Source organism: Cyprinodon tularosa, unplaced genomic scaffold (genome assembly GCF_016077235.1).
Source record: "Cyprinodon tularosa strain WSP-4 unplaced genomic scaffold, ASM1607723v1 ctg274, whole genome shotgun sequence".
Lineage (NCBI taxonomy): Eukaryota > Metazoa > Chordata > Actinopteri > Cyprinodontiformes > Cyprinodontidae > Cyprinodon > Cyprinodon tularosa.
In genome coordinates this window covers 78031-97621 of record NW_024038979.1, presented here as the reverse complement: position 1 = coordinate 97621, position 19591 = coordinate 78031, and the positions used below count along the sequence as shown (strand labels likewise).

Below are 19591 nucleotides of genomic sequence, written 5' to 3'. Positions count from 1 at the left end.
CAATCATATTTGGAGATTGGAGTAGTGGTCAGTGGAAAACAATTTCCCTTTTGGGAAAACAATGTTAAAGTTTACTTCCATTTCAACACAATAACCCAACATAGTTTTTGTACAAAAATGTCTACACTTATAATTAAACAAGGTGTAGTATTACTTTAAGCTTTATAACAGAATATGTCATCACCTTATCCATCTTCTTCAGATTTATTTTTTCTTCCGTAACAGGCCTTGATCGAAGGAAGGCTTCTAGATCCTCCTCCATCCTACATATTTTCCAAACAGTTTTCTAAATTCATAATGTATACAATTAAACTGCAAGAGTTTAAGCTCATAAGTATTTCAGTATTTCAATGTCACTTTTCTTTGGGGCACCATAAATTATGTAAGTACTTAAAGGGAGCTAAAACAGATAAGAGAAAAAGACAAAATCTACAACAGAAAGAATAAATAAATAAAATAAGCTCACCAGAGATACCCAGCCACCCCAGTAAAGCAGTGCCTCTTAATTCCAGTCCTCAGTCCTGCTCTGCATGTTTTAGGCTACGTTCACACTGCAGGCCTTGATGCTCAATTTCGATTTTTTTTGTGAAATCTGATTTTTTTTTGCGTTGCCATTCCCATTTCCAAATATATATTCGACTTGTATGTGATCTCCTGTGTGAACTGCAGTCATACAGCGCAAGTGTCCCACATGCGCAGTAGAGGACGCAGTGACGTCACAGGCCAGCCTGCTCTGTGTTTACGGAAGTAAAAATGGATGGTAGTGCCGGTGTTGGGCTTTAATCAGTTTCTAGTAAGTCGGCTGAGGTCAAAACGCCCTGCTAGAAACTGATTAAAGGCCAAATGTGGGTGATTTTTGCCTAAAAGGGACTTTTTCTATTTAAAATAAGATGCTTCTGAATGAAATCAAGTCATATTTGGGCAGATATCCCCTTTGAATGACAGTATTTGGGCTTCAATACATTTTTTGCAAGTCAAAATGGCTATTTTGTGTTGTAATGGTCCTTTAAAAGAGTTCCAAGCTGTTTTGTGAGCTCAGATCTTTAAATCATGCATCTCCTGAAGGAAATCTAGTCATATTTAGGTAGAAATAACCTTTGAGTGACTATACTGTGCCTTCAATCAATTTTTGACAGGTGAAAACCGATTGAAAACTGCAAAACACATTGAAACATGGAAAACTCGTGCTATATACGGCCAGATCAGATAAAAAACAATGCAGAGTCACGAGGATCGTTGCAAAAGTTATATCTTTATTGAAAACCCTCCAGTAAATCATATTTATTGTAGTGTAGTCTCCAATGTCAGGGCACACAGTCATCAGACCGTATAGAAACATGTCTATCACGTAACTACCGTTATGTGACAAACGTTAAGCTTTCGAATCTTTAATAAGGCCTATATTATAATTTAATTAGGCCTATATTATAATGCAACTGTGTGTATCTGCATGTCATGACCGTTTAATCCAGAGAAAAGCAGGTTTACGCTATCGCTCAGAGGGCTGCTGTGCGCGCTCCCGCGAGCGTAATCAGATTCTCGCAGACATTCAGTTTTCCGCACAACACCGGAGCGCATCTAGCGATCTTTCCCAACCATAAAAACACAATCTTTTCAAGATGGTAACACATAAATACTGCTCTCCGCATCATCGTCTGCCATGATTATTGTTTTTCTTGCCACTTCTGCGTAGCAAGAAGCAGAATAGTGACCGTTATCAGGTTTTAATGCCGTTTAGGTTAGATAAATGCGACCTGTGTCTTAACGGCTAGGTCGCATTTATCCATTAACCATATTGAAAAGATCCTTTTCGTATCGGATTCAGGACCACATAGCCAAGTGGCTAGGGCCGCATTGGAAAAAATTGGATCTGTGTTGTTCAGACTGCCATGAAAAGATCAGATACAGGTCGCATATGGGCCAAAAAATCGGATTTAGGTCACTTTAGGCTGCAGTGTAAACATAGCCTTAGATGTCTCTCTATTCCAGAACAGCTGTTCCAAATGATTGCATTAGCTCTTCTGCAGTAATCAAGTACAGCAGAAGGCTGTTAATCACTATCAGATTCAAATCGGGTGTGTGACGACCAGCATTGAGAAACACTGGCTCTGTTCGAATTCATGGGCTGCATCCTCCAATGCGTGGGTACCTAGATTGGATCCTTTGAAGTCCGTGAAAATAAGGAGACCAGAAGAGTTTTGGCTGTGAATTCAAACAGCTCTACCTTTCGGCGTAAGCTATGTTGCTTAGCAACCATGACAATTGACTACACAAAGCATGAAAAGAATGAATACAGAGGTTTTCAAAACTGTGTGTTTATTTCTTTCTTTTTTATTGTAAAGTGAACAAAGACTGCACTCACGAGAATCCACAGTGGAATAAAGATTCCAACCACCAGGAGCAGGAACAAATAAAACCAAATGTAATGATAGAAACTTTAGTCAGTTAAATAACATGCTGCTGTCATTTTGCACATCTCTGATGATGATGCTATTTTCAAATATCCATTACTGTAAAAATGTCCATAGCTGCATATTGGTTATTTATTCTACAGTTTTATATTGTTAAAACATGTTACAGTATTTTATTGTTTATATTTTAACTCTTCCCTATTATGTTATTCTTAGACATTTTTCTAAGGTTCACATTTGTGTGACCATTTTCAATAATCTTTCTGCTGTAAATTTCCCCATTGTGGGACAATAAAGGGATTTCTATTCTATAAAAGGGGTAGAAAGATATAAGTAAATCTAAACTATATATATATAAAAAATATATCTGCAAAATCTCTAAAATACAACAACAAAAAATATAGTTAAGCATATTGTGCAAAACAGCAATAAAAAATTTAAATCCTATCAGATTTGTAGTCCCCAAACTGCAGATATATTAGAATCTGTCCTTAAATTACAGCCAAACCCATTTACACAGTAACAGATAAAAATCTTTAGATAAATCAAACATTACCGCCACATATCTGACTCAATAACAATTAAAACAACTATTTTCATTCGTTTCAGATATAACTATTCGCATACTTTTATTATAATAAACTCAAATTTCAATATTCACCATTGTTCCCTCCAGGCACGGAGCAGCCGGCTTGCTTGGTCTCGCAATGAATCCTGGGATACAGCCCAGGATACATCGGACCCATCTTTTTTCAAATTGGGCAAAAAGAAGGACGCATTTTATGGCAGCATAACAAGGAGTCTTGAAACCTGACAAGACCTCGGCGCCGTGCTTTGACGTAATCGTCCTTTGAATCTGGCCTTCTAAGGATGCGTCCCATATATATATATATATATATATATATATATATATATATATATATATATATATATATATATATATAATTTGTTGGCCAAGAACACAGTATAATGAACATTATGCATCAAAAACTGCCTCACAACTTTTCCAAGGGGAAAAGCCTGTGAAATGATTAGCTTGCCTCAGTTGAAAATAATGAGGGACAGATTAACAATCCATTAGAAATCAATGAAATATTTAAGGTCTCTTTTGAAAGCCGGCTGGGCTTAAGAGGTTAAAATGCGGTTTGGATTCCCACAATCCACTGTGGCATTATCAGTTTTAACTCACACAGGTAGGCATTTTTAATCTGCAAAAAATATGTTGACCCTCTTTTAAAAAGTCCTAGGGCTATTGACAGTGTCGACACAGACATTTTGAAGGGCAGAGGCAGAAAGAAAAACAAGGGTACCTATAGCGGTTCCTGACCAATGTAGAGCGCACTTCAGAATTACTTTACTACATGTTTAAGCTGACAAGTGGCCACTTTAAAATATGTCCTAACTCCAACGAGGGGACTTTACACAGTTTTGACTCCCAAGATGGCACTTTAGTATAGGTCTAGGCTCCTCAGAAGGTACTGTAACATTTGTTTTGGCCCCCAAGGATGCACTGTACTGTGCATTTTAGCCCCAAAGAAAGCACCTTAGCAGGTGCTTTGGTCCCCAAGAGCTCACTTTAAGATGCATTTAAGCTTGAGAGAACACTTTAGCACTGTTTCTTTTTTTTTCAGTGACAAAAGTGTGCTCAGTATGTGACGAGTCATCCCAGTCTAGCTGAGCAGAGGGGGAGGGGAGGCAGTCACCCACACGGTAAAAGGAGGGAGGGGGAGACAAGAGAAAGACAGGAAGGGGCCACAAGGAGACATGACATAAATGCTTTATTTTATTTAGTAGATACATCTTGAAAAATGTAAGTTTCATATGGTCAAGTTTTTCTATTTAAGTATTTTTTAGCAGGTTGTAGTGAATAAAGCAATATTAATATACCAACATGAAAACGATTCACTTTGCTTAACTTTGCCTTATAATTGAAAATGAATCTAACTGAGCAATACAAAGACCCCAAGAAGTATTTAGGTGCCAAAGGAACCATCTCATTTTAGTGAGCCAAGCTAAATGACCTAGTTCTTTCAATCAAAATGAAGTTTTCATGACTAGAACAAACTCTGATCCATAAAGATGATTACCATTTGTAAATATTGTTTCTGACTGTCTATCTCTAATGAACCTTCAAATGAAATCAGAGAAAAGCCCAAACAGTCTCCCACTACCAGAAAATCATGTACATTTTAGGCCCTAGAGAGATATTAGTGATGGAGTTAGTGAATATCGTTTAATGTAATGATAAATCAACATTTGCCAGATATTTCTATACACCAGGAATAGTATGGGTAGAGCTACGCATTAGTAATTTTGCAATCATTCCATTTTCTTTTAACAGATTATCAGGGGAGAGCGCGAACGCAGTCCCCCACTACCAGAAATTATGCAGTCGAGATTCCCACATTTGGGGAATTCGCAGGGGTCAGCACAACCGGAGTGCAATGGCTGAGCCTCACCCTGGGTGAACCACCTTCTTGATCATGGTATCTCCCCTGCCAGGTAAGTATGAGTTGCTCAGCTCACACACCGGGATTCATTTCACACACACACTTAAATGACTAACGGTCTAAATACACCATCAACTAGCAGGACCATGTAAAGCCTGATGGCAGCCATCCTACACAAGTTAAAGTCTTTCTGACCAGCTTTGGTGTAAAAAAGGACAATTCGGTTGGATTTCTTTTTTTTACAAATACACTTAGTTTACCCATGATGCAATGCTGCTTGAGCAAAGCTAAAGTAAACAGACAAAGAACGTGTTCCTCCTTTCCTTTCCCTTCATTTTTTCCTTTTCTTTGTAAAATGGCAACAATGAAACATGATAAATATGAAGGATATAAATCTGTTTGTTGTATAAAACTATTTTAAAACACCTTGGAGAGTAAGAATATAAACAATAATGAGCTTGTTTTACTTGTAGTACAGCCACTTCCGGTTTTCTTTGTTCAGAAACAGGTCTGGTGCTGCCCCCTGCTGGAATGGTTGGTGAAGAGTCTGCATCTGAGAAAGAAAACAAATTAAAAACCATCTGAAAACTGCTTTACAATTTAAAGAGTAAAGCAAAAATAAATTGCTTTAATTAACCACTGATTATGCAGTTCTTTAAAGCTAGTCTTAAAAAAACATCGGAAATAATTTAACTAAAACCACAAGAAAAGTCCAAAACTCTCAGATTTTGACCTATCTAAGTTATTACATTCACTTCTGTTATTATTTTAACCTGTTTTTTTTTATCAAAAGTAGATACAACTCAAAGATAAACCAAGTTAATCTTTCTCTCAGCCCACTGGCAGCAACACTGACCAACAAGATGCCGTGAGGCCAAGAGCCCTAACATTATGGCAATAAAAGCATCTCAGGTTTCCGTTGTGGGCACACAGTCATATGAAAAACTTTGGGCACCCTTATTAATCTTAATTATTTTAATTTCTAAATATTTGGGTGTTTGCAACAGCTATTTCAGCTTGATATATCTCATAACTGATTGACACTGTAATATTTCAATTTAAAACAAAATTTGACAGGTGCAAAAATATGGGCACATCAGCAAAAAAGAGACATTAATATTTAGTAGATCCTCCTTTTGCAGAAACAGTAGCCTCTAGTTGCTTCCTGTGGCTTTTAATGAGTTGCTGGACCCTGGATGAAGGGATTTTTGACCATTCTTCTTTGCAAAACAATTCCACTTCAGTTAAGTTTGATGGTCGCTGAGCATGGACAGCCTTCTTCAAATCATCCCACAGTTGTTCAATGATATTCAGGTGTGGGGAGTGGGATGGCCATTCCAGAACATTGTAATTCTTCCTCTGCATGAATGCCTGAATTGATTTGTTGCAGTGTTTCTGATCATTGTCTTGCTGAAATATCCATCCCTGGCGTAGCTTCAACTTCGTAACTGATTCTTGAACATTATTCTCAAGAATCTGATGATATCGAGTGGAATCCATGCAACCCTCAACTTTAACAAGATTCCCAGTGCCAGCATTGGCAACGCAGCCCCAAAGCATGATGAAACCTCCACCAAATTTTACAGTGGGTGGCTGCGTTTTTCTTGGAATGCTGTGTTTTTTTTGCCGCCATGCATAACGCCTTTTTTTTTTTTTTATGACCAAACAACTCAAACTTTGTTTCATCAGTCCACAGGACCTTATTCCAAAATGAAGCTGGCTTGTCCAAATGTGCTTTTGCAAACCTCAAGCGATTGTGTTTGTGGCGTAATTGCTGAAAAGACCTCTGTTGCATCACTCTTCCATACAGTTTCTTCTGGTGCAAAGTGGGCTGAATTGTTGAAAGATGCACAGTGACACCATCTGCAGCAAGATGATGTTGCAGGTCTTTGGAGGTGGTCTGTGGGTTGACCATTCTCACCGTTCTTCTTCTCTGCCTCTCCAATATTTTTATTGGTCTGCCACTTCTGGGCTTAACAAGAACTGTCCCTGTGGTCTTCCATTTCCTTAATATGTTCCTCACAGTGGAAACTGACAGTTTAAATCTCTGAGACAACTTTTTGTATCCTTCCCCCAAACAACTATGATGAACACCCTTTGTTTTCTGATTATTTGAGAGTTGTTTTGAGGTCTCCATGATGAATCTTTAGAGGAGATTCAAACAGGAGAACAACTTGCAACTGGCCACCTTAAGTACATTTTCTCATGATTGGATACACATGGCTATGAAGTTCAAATCTTAAAGAAGTTACCAAACCGATTTTGTGTTTCAGTAAGTCAGTGAAAAGTAGCTACGGGTATTCAAATCATTAAAATGATTAGGGTACCCACATTTTTGAACCTGTCAAGTTTTGTTTTAGTGCGTCCTGCAAATTTTTTGGTAGTCCAATAAACCTCAATTCAATACTGAAATGTTACCGTGTCCATCAGTTATTAGATATATCAAGCTGAAACAGCTATTGCAAACACCCAAATATTTATAAATGAAAATAGTTAAGATCAATAGGGGTGCCCAAACTTTTTCATATGACTGTATAGCCATTCCTTTTTTTTAAATGGTTAATATTGATCTCAGGGCTGGATTACTAGTATGAGTACTAGTAAATAAAGCAATATTAATATACCAACATGAAAACGTCTGTCTAATTGAGCAATACAAAGACCCCAAGAAGTATTTAGGTGCCAAAGGAACCATCTCATTTTAGTGAGAAGCTAAATGAGCTAGTTCTTTCAATCAAAGGCTACGTTCACACTGCAGGCCTTGATGCTCAATTCCAATTTTTAATTTTTTTGCAAAATCCGATTTTTTTTGCGTTCCCGTTCATTTTTCCAAATATATGCAACTTGTATGTGATCTACTGTGTGAACTGCAGTCATACAACACAGGTGTCCTGCATGCGCAGTAGAGGACGCAATGACGTCACAGCCCAGCATGCTCATGCCGGCGTGCATCTAGCGGTCTTTTCCAAGCATAAAAACACAATCTTTTCAATATGGTTAAACATAAATACTGCTCTCCACATCATCGTCCGCCATGGTTGTTGTTTTTCTTGCCGCTTCTGCATAGCAAGACGCATAATAGTGACCTTTGTCGGGTATAAATGATGTTCAGGTAGGATGAATATGACCTGGTCGTTCAGACACAGGTCGCATTTGAAATGATCAGATTCGTATCGGATTTAAGACCACATAGCCAAGTGGCCTGGGTCGCACTGGCAAAAATCGGATCTGTTTTGTTCAGACAGCCATGAAAAGATCCGATTCAGGTCGCATATGGGCAAAAAAATCAGATTTGGGTCATTTCAGGCTGCAGTGTGAACGTAGCCAAAATGAAGTTTTCATGACTAGAACAAACTCTGATCCATAAAGATGATTACCATTTGTAAACATTGTTTCTGACTGTCTATCTCTAATGAACCTTCAAATGAAATCAGAGAAAAGCCCAAACAGTCTCCCACTACCAGAAAATCGTGTAAATTTTAGGCCCTAGTCAGATATTAGTGATGGAGTTAGTGAATATCGTTTAATGTAATGATAAATCAACAGTTGCCAGATATTTCCATACACAAGGAATAGTATGGGGAGAGCTATGCATTAGTAATTTTGCAATCATTCCATTTTCTTTTAACAGATTATCAGGGGAGAGCGCGAACGCAGTCCCCCACTACCAGAAATTATGCAGTCGAGATTCCCACATTTGGGGAATTCGCAGGGGTCAGCACAACCGGAGTGCAATGGCTGAGCCTCACCCTGGGTGAACCACCTTCTTGATCATGGTATCTCCCCTGCCAGGTAAGTATGAGTTGCTCAGCTCACACACCGGGATTCATTTCACACACACACTTAAATGACTAACGGTCTAAATACACCATCAACTAGCAGGACCATGTAAAGCCTGATGGCAGCCATCCTACACCAGTTAAAGTCTTTCTGACCAGCTTTGGTGTAAAAAAGGGCAATTCGGTTGGATTTCTTTTTTTTACAAATACACTTAGTTTACCCATGATGCAATGCTGCTTGAGCAAAGCTAAAGTAAACAGACAAAGAACGTGTTCCTCCTTTCCTTTCCCTTCATTTTTTCCTTTTCTTTGTAAAATGGCAACAATGAAACATGATAAATATGAAGGATATAAATCTGTTTGTTGTGTAAAACTATTTTAAAACACCTCGGAGAGTAAGAATATAAACAATAATGAGCTTGTTTTACTTGTAGTACAGCCACTTCCGGTTTTCTTTGTTCAGAGACAGGTCTGGTGCTGCCCCCTGCTGGAATGGTTGGTGAAGAGTCTGCATCTGAGAAAGAAAACAAATTAAAAACCATCTGAAAACTGCTTTACAATTTAAAGAGTAAAGCAAAAATAAATTGCTTTAATTAACCACTGATTATGCAGTTCTTTAAAGCTAGTCTTAAAAAAACATCGGAAATAATTTAACTAAAACCACAAGAAAAGTCCAAAACTCTCAGAATTTGACCTATCTAAGTTATTACATTTACTTCTGTTATTATTTTAACCTGTTTTTTTATCAAAAGTAGATAAAACTCAAAGATAAACCAAGTTAATCTTTCTCTCAGCCCACTGGCAGCAACACTGACCAACAAGATGCCGTGAGGCCAAGAGCCCTAACATTATGGCAATAAAAGCATCTCAGGTTTCCGTTGTGGGCACACAGTCATATGAAAAACTTTGGGCACCCTTATTAATCTTAATTATTTTAACTTCTAAATATTTGGGTGTTTGCAACAGCTATTTCAGTTTGATATATCTCATAACTGATTGACACTGTAATATTTCAGTTTAAAACAAAATTTGACAGGTGCAAAAATATGGGCACATCAGCAAAAAAGAGACATTAATATTTAATAGATCCTCCTTTTGCAAAAACAGTAGCCTCTAGTTGCTTCCTGTGGCTTTTAATGAGTTGCTGGACCCTGGATGAAGGGATTTTTGACCATTCTTCTTTGCAAAACAATTCCAGTTCAGTTAAGTTTGATGGTCGCTGAGCATGGACAGCCTTCTTCAAATCATCCCACAGTTGTTCAATGATATTCAAGTGTGGGGAGTGGGATGGCCATTCCAGATCATTGTAATTCTTCCTCTGCATGAATGCCTGAATTGATTTGTTGCAGTGTTTCTGATCATTGTCTTGCTGAAATATCCATCCCTGGCGTAGCTTCAACTTCGTAACTGATTCTTGAACATTATTCTCAAGAATCTGATGATATCGAGTGGAATCCATGCAACCCTCAACTTTAACAAGATTCCCAGTGCCAGCATTGGCAACGCAGCCGCAAAGCATGATGAAACCTCCACCAAATTTTACAGTGAGTGGCTGCGTTTTTCTTGAAATGCTGTGTTTTTTTTTGCCGCCATGCATAACGCCTTTTTTTTATGACCAAACAACTCAAACTTTGTTTCATCAGTCCACAGGACCTTATTCCAAAATGAAGCTGGCTTGTCCAAATGTGCTTTTGCAAACCTAAAGCGATTGTGTTTGTGGCGTAATTGCTGAAAAGACCTCTGTTGCATCACTCTTCCATACAGTTTCTTCTGGTGCAAAGTGGGCTGAATTGTTGAAAGATGCACAGTGACACCATCTGCAGCAAGATGATGTTGCAGGTCTTTGGAGGTGGTCTGTGGGTTGACCATTCTCACCGTTCTTCTTCTCTGCCTCTCCAATATTTTTATTGGTCTGCCACTTCTGGGCTTAAAGCTGAAGTCTGTAAGTTTTTAAAAATCACTTTTTTTGTCATATTGGCTAAAACTGTCCCTATGCCCAGACAGCAGTACATGTGATATGTAACCTGTGAAAAAAACTGCTTCAATTGGTACCGCCTACTGCCTGTATTTCAATCTGGAAAGAATAATTCGGGACGAGTCAAAACAACCAATCACAGCCAGAGGAGCGTCTGATGGAGTGTCAATCACAGCTCACACACGCTGAATCCCCCCCCCCTTCTGGTCGCATGCGGTAGCCGCGCAGATGCTGTGAGAGGGGTGGAGCTTGGAGGTGGGGCATGAGTGAAGCAGAGAGGGTGGGGGAGTGGCGTGAAACCTGTTTTTCTTCAAATTTTCAGTTGAAGTCTGCTCTCTCCTCAATGTTACAGACTGCAGCTTTAACAAGAACTGTCCCTGTGGTCTTCCATTTCCTTAATATGTTCCTCACAGTGGAAACTGACAGTTTAAATCTCTGAGACAACTTTTTGTATCCTTCCCCCAAACAACTATGATGAACACCCTTTGTTTTCAGATTATTTGAGAGTTGTTCTGAGGTGCCCATGATGAATCTTTAGAGGAGATTCAAACAGGAGAACAACTTGCAACTGGCCACCTTAAATACATTTTCTCATGATTGGATACACATGGCTATGAAGTTCAAATCTTAATGAAGTTACCAAACCGATTTTGTGTTTCAGTAAGTCAGTGAAAAGTAGCTACGGGTATTCAAATCATTAAAATGATTAGGGTACCCACATTTTTGAACCTGTCAAGTTTTGTTTTAGTGCGTCTTGCACATTTTCTGGTAGTCCAATAAACCTCAATTCAATACTGAAATATTACCGTGTCCATCAGTTATTAGATATATCAAGCTGAAACAGCTATTGCAAACACCAAAATATTTATACATGAAAATAATTAAGATCAATAGGGGTGCCCAAACTTTTTCATATGACTGTATAGCCATTCCTTTTTTTTAATGGTTAATATTGATCTCAGGGCTGGATTACTAGTATGAGTGCTAGTAAATAAAGCAATATAATATACCAACATGAAAACGTTTGTCTAATTGAGCAATACAAAGACCCCAAGAAGTATTTAGGTGCCAAAGGAACCATCTCATTTTAGTGAGAAGCTAAATGAGCTAGTTCTTTCAATCAAAGGCTACGTTCACACTGCAGGCCTTGATGCTCAATTCCAATTTTTTATTTTTTTGCAAAATCCGATTTTTTTGCGTTCCCGTTCATTTTTCCAAATATATGCAACTTGTATGTGATCTACTGTGTGAACTGCAGTCATACAACACAGGTGTCCTGCATGCGCAGTAGAGGACGCAATGACGTCACAGCCCAGCATGCTCATGCCGGCGTGCATCTAGCGGTCTTTTCCAAGCATAAAAACACAATCTTTTCAATATGGTTAAACATAAATACTGCTCTCCACATCATCGTCCGCCATGGTTGTTGTTTTTCTTGCCGCTTCTGCATAGCAAGACGCATAATAGTGACCTTTGTCGGGTATAAATGATGTTCAGGTAGGATGAATATGACCTGGTCGTTCAGACACAGGTCGCATTTGAAATGATCAGATTCGTATCGGATTTAAGACCACATAGCCAAGTGGCCTGGGTCGCACTGGCAAAAATCGGATCTGTTTTGTTCAGACAGCCATGAAAAGATCCGATTCAGGTCGCATATGGGCAAAAAAATCAGATTTGGGTCATTTCAGGCTGCAGTGTGAACGTAGCCAAAATGAAGTTTTCATGACTAGAACAAACTCTGATCCATAAAGATGATTACCATTTGTAAACATTGTTTCTGACTGTCTATCTCTAATGAACCTTCAAATGAAATCAGAGAAAAGCCCAAACAGTCTCCCACTACCAGAAAATCGTGTAAATTTTAGGCCCTAGTCAGATATTAGTGATGGAGTTAGTGAATATCGTTTAATGTAATGATAAATCAACAGTTGCCAGATATTTCTATACACAAGGAATAGTATGGGGAGAGCTATGCATTAGTAAATTTGCAATCATTCCATTTTCTTTTAACAGATTATCAGGGGAGAGCGCGAACGCAGTCCCCCACTACCAGAAATTATGCAGTCGAGATTCCCACATTTGGGGAATTCGCAGGGGTCAGCACAACCGGAGTGCAATGGCTGAGCCTCACCCTGGGTGAACCACCTTCTTGATCATGGTATCTCCCCTGCCAGGTAAGTATGAGTTGCTCAGCTCACACACCGGGATTCATTTCACACACACACTTAAATGACTAACGGTCTAAATACACCATCAACTAGCAGGACCATGTAAAGCCTGATGGCAGCCATCCTACACCAGTTAAAGTCTTTCTGACCAGCTTTGGTGTAAAAAAGGGCAATTCGGTTGGATTTCTTTTTTTTACAAATACACTTAGTTTACCCCATTTTAAAATTTTTGCTTGAGCAAAGGGCTAAAGTAAACAGACAAAGAACGGGGTTCCCCCCTTTTCCCTTTTTCCCTTTTTATTTTTTTTCCTTTTTCTTTGTAAAATGGCAACAATGAAACATGATAAATATGAAGGATATAAATCTGTTTGTTGTGTAAAACTATTTTAAAACACCTTGGAGAGTAAGAATATAAACAATAATGAGCTTGTTTTACTTGTAGTACAGCCACTTCCGATTTTTTTTGGGTTTCAGAGAAACGGTTTTGGTGCTGCCCCCTTCCCCCCCTGGAAGGGTTTGGGGAAGATCGGGCATCTGAAGAGAAAACAAAACCACCCTGAAAACTGCTTTACAATTTAAAGAGAAAAGCAAAAAAAAAAATTGTTTTAAAATTAACCACTGTTTATGTAGTTTTTTTAAAAGCTAAAAAAAAAACCGGGGGAAAAAATCATCATACTCAAACCGCAAAAAAATTATAACCAATCAAAAATTTTACATTCATTTCTGTAACAATTTTTTTTTTTATTAAAATTAGATAAAACCAGAATACCCAAGTTACTTTTTCCCCCATAATCTGAATCCTCACGGGTTTAAAACGGGAAGGAAAGGAGCGGGTTGTTAAAATAACTCCCCCTTTTGAAAGTGCCTTTTAAACTCTACTCCGGGAAACTAGTAGTTTTTTTTGCTTTTTACTGACCAATTGTTTTCTTCTTTTTCAACAGTTGTTCAGTTGCCATTTTTCTCTCACCCCACTGGGGGAAAAACTGATCCACAAGATGCGGGGAGGCCCAAAAATCCTACAAATTTTGGCAAAAAAAGCATTCCAGGTTTCCCTCTTGGGCATATAGCCCTTCCTTTTTATTTTTTAAATTGGGTTAAAAATTGATCTAGGGCTTTTATTACTAGTCCCCGCACATTGAATATAACCGTTTTAAACCTCAACTTTCTGGAGCTATAACAAAAAATGTGTGGGAGTCCCGTTCCCCCTGCCTTTACATCCCTCCATCAGTTTCCAGTAAATTTTTCCCAAATCACTTCAAACGGAAACCCTTTTTTTTTAGTAAAACTTTCAATCATCAACCAGCAGAATCACAAGTAATTTGGGCTTTTAAAAACAGGGGGTCCCTCACCGCACATATTTTTAAAAAAGGCCCAAAATTTGAATAACTTCTTGCCAAATATTGTTTTTCACAGATTAGTAAAAATTTTTTTAGTGATTAAGTTTTCAACCCGGGCCCCGCATGTTTTTTGATGTCTAATTTAAAAACGAACCTAATTTAAATAATCACATGATTTTTCCCAGCAGATAAACAACCAATGGAGAGCCTGTTAATTTACCCTATAACAAAAGGGTGTGGCAGCAGGTGAAAATATTTTAAAACATGCAGGGCAGGGGGTCCCTGAAGAAGGGTAAACCCCTCAGACAGACAAGGCTACAGTTACATTTATACAATTTTGAAAAACTATAATGTGAAAATTTACAAAAGCTAGTTCTATAGGAATGGTTTGAGAATAGGAAAAATTTAAATTTTGGGAACTAAATTTTTTACCTGGGTCAGTTGCACTAATGAGTACTAATTTTTTTTAATTTTAAATTTTTAGCCACTTTTTTTCCAATAAAGGGAAAAAAACCCCTTGCCTTTTAAATGCGATAAACAAACCCCTCCAAAGGGCGAGTGCTGCCCAAAATTTCCCCGTCACCCCCCTTGATCTGAAGCATAGTTTTTTAAAACCACTTCTGGCCATTGGGCCTTTTTTTAGGGGGAGTTTAAAATTTAAATCGGGAAACCCGTTCCCAAAACAAAAATTAAATTTTTCTCGGTTTTTAAATCCCTGAAATTTTGAGAAAAAATTAAATTTTTTAACTTTAAAACCCAACCAAATTTCCGGGTTTTTTCCCAAACTCTTCCTTCTCATTGGGGCTGGCTAGGAGGGGCAATCTTTGCCTTTGTGAGAAAATCCGAACTCGCGAAAACAAATCCATCTGGCGGAGTCCCGGTTAGGACCCAAACCCTTTTTAAATGTGGAAAAAAATTAAAAAAAAAACCAAGAATGAAGCACAGAGTTTTAAAAAAAATAAAAGGAAAAAAAAGCCAAAAGATGGAATCAAAAATGTTACCAAGGTGATTTTTTGTGACTGTAAGTTTATGGCACTATAGCATATAGAGGGTATTAATTTTTAAAATTTAATCAATGTTAAGAGGTTTTAAAAATTACTTATTTAAATATATCAAAAAAAGCCTTTAAAATTTAAAGCCCTTTAAAAATATAATATTATATTATAAGGGCCCCCATAAATTTTATTTTTAAAGACAAAATTATTTTTTTTTTCAACTTTTTTTTTTTATCCCCAGCAAAAGAACTTTACTGAATATTTTTTCTATTTAGGCTTTAGGAAATTTTTGAATAATTTTTAAAAATAAATTTTGTTTAAATCAAAAAAATGTTGCAAAAAAGAAGTGGGGGAAACCCCATTCAAAAAAAAATGAATTTTTCTTTTAAAAACCTCTCCTTCCCTGACTCCCAGTTTCATTTTTAGGATGGTTTGTTGTAAAAAAGCCATTATAGCACATTGCGTGGCTTTCAGAGGGGGTAATAAGTTTTTTGAATATCTTTCAAAAATTAATTTGAAAGTTTTTATTTTATAATTATTTTTAAAACCCCAAAAAACCACTAAATCTTTTAGAAAATCTTAATTTAAATACTAAAAAAAATATTTTCCAAATATGCTCCCCCAGAAAAAAAAAATGGTCAAAAGGGCATTTAAAAGGGAAATTTTACCGAGCAAAACAGCAGTCTAGAAAATGAAATAAACGAAATTTCAATTTTTAAAACCCTTTAAGCATTTTTTTATTTAAATTTAAAAAAAATTTAAATTTAAAAATTTTTTAAAATATGGAAGTGATATCTAACCCTTTTAAACCCACTTCTGGTTCACTGGAAATAACTGGAGGAAATTAACAGCACGAGGAGCCCCTTTTTAAAGGCGTTCCCCAAAAGCGCTAACAACCTCATGATATGAAGCTTAATTAAAAACTAGGATAAATTTTAAAATTAAACCAAACAAAACAACCCTAGAAAAAAAACTTAAAAAAGGAAATTCTCAAACCCAAATTTAAAAAAGGTTTTTTCCCAAAATGTCCCGGGAATTTTGAGCCAAATTGGGGTTTTAAAGAAACTTTAGTTTTAATGCCCGTCCCCCAAATTTTAGGGGGTTGCCAGATTTGCTTAATAAATTACCAACATTTTATTCAATCCGGTTTAAAAAATCAAATTTTCTGCTGTCATAGTTATTTTTTAGACAATTTCGGAGAGGCAGATGGCTTTAAGTTTCACCAACAGAGGACTAAAGATATTTTGTACTCCATGCTAAACCTCTTTATTTTAGTGTTATTCAAACGAATAAACGCTCCCCACCTCTGCTGGTGTTACAGAGCTGGATAGTATTATTGCCCAGTCCAAAAATCAGCAGTGGCACAAAATATCTGTTACAATCCCCTGAAAATTGATATGAATTTAAACAATGTTCACAATAATAATACTATTTCCAAGCATTTATATTATTTTATACTAACTTTTTATAAGACAGGTGTGAAAATATTCTATGGGAATCTGCTCAACCTGCGTAGTCGAAGCCCCTCTATATGCAGTCAGAGGCACATGGAAAATAATCGGATAGGAGATTAAAAGTCGTGCACAACCGGTGTGACCGGGCCTTTATGAAGAAACCCCCACACTGGATGGAAGAGGAAACTGACCACAATTGTAGCTCCGGATCAGCTTTCCGTTCCTTTCTGGATATATATAGTTATGGAAAACATTATTAGACCACCTCTTGAACAGAAGTTGGAGAAAGAAAGGCTGGTATAATAATTTTTACCATTATAGTATTTTAGGTTTTCTCTATCAGCATGATGCCATATCTTAACATCAAGTAAAAGCATATTAGTAAAGGCCTTCAGGCTGGTGCATCTCAGTGTAGCTTTGCTAAGCTCTAAAAATGATTTGGAGCTTTTGTAATTGACCTTGATATATTTTAGTAAACAAGCACTTGAGTAAGAAATGACTATTGATGATTGGTTTTACTCCTCTTTAACACAGTGTGATTTATTATATTTTTACTTTTTTATGAGTTTCTCATAACAACCAGCCAAACATTGTGGAAATGCAGACAGGATTATGATGTTAGAAAAGCAATGATTGAGGATGGGTCATTTAATCCACTTTGTTCTGCTTGTTTGTTTAAATTGCCATCTGAACAATTCCTCACAGTTTCTGTTGAATGTTGTTTTATTTTGTTTAAAAGATTAACCTGTGTTTTCATTGAGCAGCTTTGAGAAGCACGCTAGGCTAGATTTTGGAGTCATTTTGGTTCAACAGTCCCATGCTCTGGGTTTATCATCTTTTTCTTTTGTACTTGTGTTACTAGCTTTAGAAGGAAATATTATTGGCTGATGTATTTTAATTTATAAATAAATTCAAATAGAAGCATTTTTCGTGTTTATTTTTGCGTAAAAGTGATTTCTCTCTGATCTCTGAGGAGGTACCATTCCTTTGGGTTAACCTTCTAATAATACAGTTACATTAATGATGTTCTTGGTCAATTGACAATTAAATATTTTTATAAAATATGGTAAAAGGTAAACTGTGGATTATATTAAGGATTATTAATCATGATTGTGATCAATTTTTACTACAAACTATTTCTTAAATCACAATTTCACAACAAAATATCTACTATACCACCATTAAATAGATAAAAATTTATTGGAAAAAGTGCAAAACTAAATGTTTTAGTGATTACAACACAAATCAGGCAGAATATGACTGCCATAGTTCACTCAAAGTTTTTCACTTAAACATTACAAAGGAACATTATCATTTAACAGGTAGAGGGGGGTGCACCGTTCCTGGAAGTACTGCAATACCAGGTCGATGCGTGGAGTGGACGGAGCAAGCCCCTATTCCATCTCCCTGTTCCAAAAATCAATTTAATATATGGTCCCCGGGTAGGGGACGTATCAGATATTAAACTGATAAGAACAGATACTACACTTGATCTTAGCCAAAAGGCCGAGAAGCGATAACCTGAAATGGGTCTGAGGAAACCATATGAATCTACCACACCTTATCTTAACTCATGGTTCACAATGTTTTACTTCTAGAGCTCACTGAGAGCTCATTTACAAAAGAAAATACAGCCTAGACAACAGCCGATCTTGTTTTATAGCGGTAAATAAAAGATAAATGAGTACAATCGACAACTAAAAACAAGACGATCTGTTTACTTCCGGTCACGCGGTACGCTTTCCTCCAATTAGATTCTTAATGGATTAAACAAGCTTAGGGGACTATCCCTACATATTTATTTAGAAGTTAAATTAACTGCTAAATACGTGTGTACGAACCACCACATTCACATTAGATAGAATTAGGTTAAATTGAATAGAAGTGCACGGTTCGAATTCGAGGCGGATTTGGTAGAAATGCAGCCCACAGCGGTCTCTGGTGGAGATTAAGGGGTACTGCAGGTGTTTACGTCTTGTATAAATTAAAAACCCATTATAAGATGTTGTCTAATAAAACGGCATTTCTTACGTTTTCAATCTGATTCAAAAACCCACAAATGAAGTTTGGGATGTAAAAGTCCATATGTTATATAGTAAGAGTTATTTAAAATAGTTTTGAAGTAACCGAGGCCTGCATGACCGCTCCACAGCCACCAGTCCGACATTCTGACGCCTCCAAGCGCCGTCAGACACTTGCAGCTTTTAATTCTGCACGCATTTGAACGACTTAGTTTAAAGCAAAAACAACAACAGAAAGTAGCAAACAGAAAACAGAATTTTAAAACGAAAAAGCATGAAACTCAGAAAGCTTTATAAACGGCGTTTGTTAAAAAAAGGCTAACTGGTGTCGCCCGGTTAGCATAAACGAAACTTACAGTTACGTATAAATACTCACAGTATATCAAGTGAAAACTGTAAAAACCGCAGAAAAATAACATTAATTATCGATAAGTGAAAACTGAAAAATAAAAAACTTACAATTTCATCGAACTGTCCTGAACCAGGCCCTGGGGAAAAAAATCCATCTGCTTTTCTCTTGCGCATGCTCAGTCTCGTGAACTGTAAACAGCGGTTGGCCAGTAGAGGGCGCTAGGGTGTCGTTCAAGCGCAACACAAAGCTAGTCTATCGCTGCTTTTTCTAATCGCTGAGCTCTTTCTTATAAAATTATACCTAATGTTTATCCTGTTAAAGCATTTTTGATTAAAAGATATAAATCGGTTTTGGACCCAATGTGTACTTTTTGTAAAAAAAAAAAAAAAAAAAGCTTATTCATCTTTTTGGGGGATTGTAGTTATACCAAAATATTTTGGAGAGATATGTCATCTTTTGTTTAATCAAAAAAAATCTTAACATTACTTTAACCCTGTAAGACCCACTGTTGCAGATTTACAAAAATTTTTTGACATCCCCCCCAAAAAAACTTTTTTTTTTATTCTTGGTTCAGCTGCATTCAACAAGGCCTGCCATCAGGTGAAGAAGTCACACAACCTCCAGATTTTTACTTTAGCATCATTCC

The 19591-nt window shown here is 37.0% G+C and overlaps 1 long non-coding RNA gene and 4 other non-coding genes across 5 annotated transcripts; 1 reads left to right on the top strand and 4 right to left on the bottom strand.

Annotated features, from left to right (window-relative positions):
• Positions 1–4755: 4755 nt before the first annotated feature.
• On the top strand, positions 4756–12836 carry LOC119786512. Its single transcript, XR_005281194.1, has 3 exons — positions 4756–4913; positions 8493–8653; positions 12632–12836. It is a non-coding gene; the product is annotated as an uncharacterized LOC119786512 (long non-coding RNA).
• LOC119786536 lies at positions 4758–4921 on the bottom strand. Its single transcript, XR_005281199.1, has one exon. It is a non-coding gene; the product is annotated as a U1 spliceosomal RNA (small nuclear RNA).
• On the bottom strand, positions 8498–8661 carry LOC119786535. Its single transcript, XR_005281198.1, has one exon. It is a non-coding gene; the product is annotated as a U1 spliceosomal RNA (small nuclear RNA).
• LOC119786534 lies at positions 12637–12800 on the bottom strand. The gene has a single exon (XR_005281197.1). It is a non-coding gene; the product is annotated as a U1 spliceosomal RNA (small nuclear RNA).
• A 5063-nt stretch (positions 12837–17899) lies between the features above and the next one.
• On the bottom strand, positions 17900–18090 carry LOC119786537. The gene has a single exon (XR_005281200.1). It is a non-coding gene; the product is annotated as a U2 spliceosomal RNA (small nuclear RNA).
• Positions 18091–19591: the final 1501 nt, after the last annotated feature.